The sequence below is a fragment of the Bufo gargarizans genome, chromosome 5, assembly GCF_014858855.1.
Source record: "Bufo gargarizans isolate SCDJY-AF-19 chromosome 5, ASM1485885v1, whole genome shotgun sequence".
Classification (NCBI taxonomy): domain Eukaryota; kingdom Metazoa; phylum Chordata; class Amphibia; order Anura; family Bufonidae; genus Bufo; species Bufo gargarizans.
The window spans coordinates 445,425,699-445,431,805 of record NC_058084.1 but is presented as its reverse complement, the minus strand read 5'-3'; positions in this window follow the sequence as shown (position 1 = coordinate 445,431,805).

Here is a 6,107-nt window from a genome sequence, read left to right as displayed (position 1 = left end):
TAACTTCCATTTTTTTTGTGAACCCATTGAAATGAAAGGTTCTGCATAGAGTCCGCAAAAAAAAAACTGAACGGACACGGAAAGAAAATACATTAGTGCGCATGAGCCCTAATTCCCGGAAGCACGGGTAACACCTGGATCGGATGTACCAACCTTGACATAAAAATCCGTACTTTATTTATGCAAAAAGATAAAAAGCCACGCACACAGACAACAGCATCTACGTGTTTTGGGTCATTGCATACAGAGCCTTACTCATGACGTAAGTAAGGGTCTGTATGCAATGACCTGAAATGCGTAGATGCTGTTGTATGTGTGTATGACTTATTTTTTTTTTCATAAATAAACTACGGGTGGATTTCTCCATATTTTTTACCAAGAGAACAAATCCGAAAAAGCGTAATCTACAGATAGACAGCTCTGGTCTGACGGAATCACAAAAATAGCAACCTATAGGTGGCACTAGAGGGGCAGCAATCCCACTGGATGAGATCTTTTTATCAAAAATGTCTGAAAACTATGAATGTGAGCAAAAAAAAAAAAAAGAATGAACTATTAGGTCCTGTTCATAGCGTATGTTCGGGATTCTGTCAGAATTTTGGCGTGCATTCTGCATGCATTCAGATCCGCTGGCTAAGGCCTAGTTCACACGATCGTATTTTTTGCGAGTGTACGGGTTGTTTTTTTGTGTTCCGTACACGGTCCGTATACGGAACCATTCTATTCAATGGTTCGGCATTAAAAACGGAATGTGTTCCGTAAGCAGTCCTTTCCGTATTTCTATTTTTCCGTTCCGTTAAAAGATAGAACACGTCCTATTATTGCCCGCAGATCACGTTCCGTGGCTCCATTCAAGTCAATGGGTCCGCAAAAAAAACGGAACACATATGGAAATTCATCTGTGTGTCTTCCGTATCTGTTCCGTTTTTGCGGAACCATTTATTGAAAATGTTATGCCCAGCCCATTTTCTCTATGTAATTACTGTGTACTGTATATGCCATACGGAAAAACGGAACGGAAAAACAGAACGGAAACAGAAACACAATGGAACTTAAAAACAGAACAACGGATCCGTGAAAAACGGACTGCAAACAACTATAAAAGCCATATGTTCGTGTAAACTAGGCCTAATTGGCAGCAGAAATCTTACTTTCAGTTGTAGCTAACTATCGGTGGCACTAGAGACACAGCCTTCTTCCTTCAGACTGTCAGGGTAAGGGCTCATGCACACGACAGTATTTTGCGTTCAGTATACTGGACGTTTTTTGAGTTCAGTATGCAGTACATATACTGAACCATTCATTTCAATGGTTCAGCAAAAAAAAAAACTGAAGTGTCTCCGTGTGCATTCCGTTTCAGTATTTCCGTACCGTGAAAAGATAGAAGATGTCCTATTCTTGTCCGCAAATCACGGTGCTTGGCTCCATTCAAGTCAATGGGTCCGCAAAAAAAACCTGAACACATACGGAAATGCATCCGTATGTCTTCCGTATCTGTTCCGTTTTTGCGGAACCTTCTATTGAAAATGTTATGCCCAGACCAATTTTTTCTATGTAATTACTGTATATGCCATACGGAAAAACGGAAAGCAAACGGAAACACAATGGAAAAAAAAACGGATCCGTAAAAAACGGGCCATTTGACGTCTGAGAAAAATCAGTTCGTGTTTCATCCGTGTAGCCATCAGTGTTTGGTCCGTGTGTCCATTTTTTGCCCTCCATGTGTCATTCATATTCCACGGACGCGGCTTATCTGAAAGTTAAAGGGGTTGCCCTGACATATATACTGATTACCTTTCATCGGGATAGGTCATTGATATCTGATTGGCGGGGGTCCGACATCCGGCACCCCCACCGATTAGCTATTTAAAAAGAAGGAGATCGCTGCTTCATCTTAGTTACACTGCCTGTCGTCTTGGCGGTGCAGTGCGATTACAACTACTTGCTCCATTCACTTGAATATAGGTAATACTTGTAATTACACTACGCCGCCACTACAGGGGACACAACGCGTAGTGTAATGACCAGGAAGCAGATCTCGCACGGAGCGCCACCTTCTCTTCTTCAGCTGATCGGTGGAGGTGTCGAGTGTCGGACCCCCGCTGATCAGATATTGATGAATTATCCTGATGATAAGTCATCAATATATATGGCCGGACTACCCCTTTAATTTCTAAAGCTTCTCCTACCAATGGTCAGTGAAAAACGGACGGAACACAGATGCCATCTGTGTAATGTGCATGTTTTTTTTTTACGGACCCATAGACTATAATGCGTGTGTTTGGTCCGCATCACGGAGCAAACTAGTGCAGGTCTCTGTGATTTTTTTCACTAACCCACGGTCAGTACTGATGTGTGAACAGAGATATGAATGAGGCCTAAGGTCCACATGTACCGGAAATTGTAGCAAAAAAGTCTTCAATTCCACCCCAAAAACCGCAAGAAAAACTGCATGTGATTTTTGCCACGGAAAAGCCAGCACAAAGGGTTAAATCCGCTAGTGAGAACCGCAGTATAAATTAACAGGCTGCAAATTTCAAATCCACACCGCAGGTCAGGGCTCATTCAAAGGGCCGAAACATGGATACCGCCCCGTTTGCGGACCGCGCATGGCCGTCACTCTGATAGAAAATGCCTACTCTTGTCTGCAATTGCGGACAAAAATAGGACATGCTCTACCTTTTCTACGGAGCCGCAGAACGGAACTACGGATGAGGACAGAACGCGGTGTGCTGTCCCCATCTTTTGCGACCACACTGCAAATTTGTGGAATGGATGCGGACCCCTTCATACGGTCGTGTGAATGAGCCCTTACCATGCGTTTTTTTCTACGCAGCGTGTGGATGAGATCTCTTACTGGTACTGTACAATCCGCAGCGAATCAGTCACACGTGAACCCGGCCTCAAAGAACACCAATGATAGAAGCCATGAACCCCCCCACACACCTTCAGGATCTGCACTAGGTATTACTGCATCCGTTTTTCCTGTAGCTTTCCTTTAACCCCTTCAGGGCTCTACATATGGCAGCTGATCGCCGAGAGTTTCTGAAAGGCTGGCTTCGAAAAAAAATAAAGTTATCTTTTATGTTAAAAAAAAAACGACCGGGGTTCCATGCGGCTGCCACTTATAACTCCGAGATTGTCAGCCGGGATTTGTTAATATTCTTTTCACAGGATTTTCAGATGTAAAATAAGGAGCTTTATAAAAGCCGCTTCCTCCGAGCCGGCGCCATAATGCTGATTATTGATTCGCGGGAGGAAGGCTTTGGTGAAAGTATTATAAAAGTGTTAGCGGGATCCAGTCACCGCCCTCGCGATCAATAAATGCAATATTTAAAAAGTGAAAATCTCCTGCTGTTCACATTAGGCCTCATGTACACAACCGTTTTTTTGGTCCGCATCCGAGCCGCAGTATTTGCGGCTTGGATGTGGACCCATTCACTTCAATGCGGCCACAAAAGATGTGGACAGCACTCCGTGTGCTGTCCGCATCTGTTGCTCCATTCCGTGGTCCGCAAAAAAAAAATAATAACCTGTCCTATTCTTGTCCGTTTTGTGGACAAGAATAGGCAGTTATATTAATGGCTGTCTGCGCCGTTCCACAAATTGCGGACCGCAAAACACACAACGGTCGTGTGAATGAGGCCTTAAAAGGATTTTCAGTTGTGTTAATATTTCATATTGGGAAATGGAAGCAGCTGAAGCTATGATGTGGGCTGTGCACAGGCGGAATATCACCACCTGTAGGGGGCAGCGTGCATCCAGTGGCTGGTAGTAACGGAATAGATCAGCGCCTTGTGGTAGAGCCTGAGCCAGGAGGCGTCCTCAGCCTCCCAGGATTGGTTGGTGATGTAAACGATCCATAGAATTGCAATCGTTGCCACCATTGCTGGGACGCAGGGCCGGCTCCAGGTTCATGTGGGCCCTTGGGCGATAAAGCCTCAGTGGGCCCCCCTGTGCTAAGGCCCCTTGCAGACAAGCGTTCCTCCCGCAGCGAGTCCGCATCGCAGCACCCGGCCTGACCTCCCAGCACTGATGGGATTCACATAGCATTATATTGATTTATGATGCTATGTAACCCTTATAGTCCTGGAATGTATTAGATGACACTAACAGCATTATGCCAGTTATCCAATACATTCCAGAACTTTAAGGGTTAGATCAATCAATATAATGCTATGTGACCTCCGGCAGCGCTGGGAGGTTGGGCCGGGTGCTGCGATGTGGACTTGCTGCGGGAGGAACGCTAGTCTGCAAGGGGCATAAGGGCTCTTTCATACGAGCGGATGCCGTGCGGGTAATCCGCTGCGTGAAAGAGTGCCAAGCCCCGTCCAGGACAGCAGAGACACGGAGCAGTAACATGACTGATAATGCTCTTTGCCTCTCTGTGATAATTTTACTACAAAATCACAGTGACAACTGTATCTCACTGTCATTTTGTAGTAAAAATGGCACAGAGAGGCACAGAGCATTATCAGTCATGTTACTGCTCTGTGTCTCTGCTGTCCGGAGCGGGGCTTGGCTCTCTTTCACACAGCGGATTACCCGCACGGCACCCGTTCGTATAAAAGAGCCCTTAGGCCTCATGCACACGGCTGTTATGCATCTGTTGCGGTCCCCAATGCACGGGCAACGTCCGTGCAGCGGCCGGGACAGATCCGGACCCATTCAACTTGAATGGCCGTATGCGGGCAGCAATACAGCCATGGGCCCACAACGGCCGTGTGCATGAGGCCTAAAACAAACTCCTATGAAAAATAATTTTTCCTCCTAAGAAAATAATAATCAATAATACACTTTATTGGCAAAAATTCATAAGAGGAAAATTTCCTCTTATGAATTTTTGCCAATAAACTGTATAATTGATTTCATGGGTTCTGGTATTTTCTTAGAGGAGTTTATATTGTGTTTTAGGCCGAATGCACGCGGCTGTGAGCGGTCCGTGGTATCCTGGCCTGGCATCCTGCTGAGAGCTGGAGCGTACAGCGTCATTGGTTGCTGCTATGACACTGTTAATGCTGCCGCTGCATTACAGTAATAAACTCGTATAGATCATACGAGTGTATTACTGTAGTGCAGCGGCGGCATGAAGCGCACGGCGTCATAGCAACCAATGACGTCATACGCTCCAGCTCTCAGCAAGATGCCAGGCCGGGATACCACGGACCGCTCACAGCCGTGTGCATTTGGCCTTACAGGCATGTGTGCTGCTGATGCTGAGCAAGAGCAAAGCAACACATGCTAATTGTTCTTTATTCAATTATTTAGGTGTTTTGGGTGTTTTGGTGTAGACAGTGACTGAGTCGTGACACTCACTGTAGATAGCCCCAGGCGGCAGGCCCCCCATTTATGTAACAGATATAATAATAAATACTACAATAACTGGTCTTTCTGTGACTTGCTAGACTTACTAGTTAATCTGAATTAGAAATTTAACACGAAATTCAGCTGTCAGCACTTCAGCAGCATTCAGTTGTGTCTGCTCTGGGACTGGGCGCCAGGTTTCCAGCTCTGGGCTCGGCTATCAGGCCTGCTGCTGGCTGGGGGCGGGCTTACAGTGAGTCAGACTCAAATGATGATCATCGTATTCGCTGGATTCGTTGATCTGACTGTGCGGCGTGCGGTGCCTGGACTCAGAAGAGAAGAGGATCACGTGAGAGAGGGGGCGGGCGCTGCGCAACATGAATAATTATGGCTCGGACGGCGAGCGGGCGCTGCGCTGCGCTGCGCTGCGCTGCGATGCGCAAATATTTTCTGGCAAACATTTTAAAGGGGCCGCCGCGGAGACGAGTGGGCCCCCTAACTTACAGTGGGCCCCGGCACTTGCCCGGGTTTGCCGGGTTCTGACGCCGGCCCTGCTGGGACGTCACCTGTATGGCTACGGGAAGAGTTATTCCTGTCCTCAGTGGTCGCCGGGAGAAGCAGGAGCCATCGCCAAAATGTGTTCGGAAAAATAATAGTTTCACCATTAATAGTATATTATTACTATTAATGTTTGATAGATAGACAGAAATACAATCAATTACCTATCTCATATATAATGTGTATAGATGGATATGAAATAGATACAGTAGATCTCTCCTCCCAACTGTCCCGGCTCTGACAAG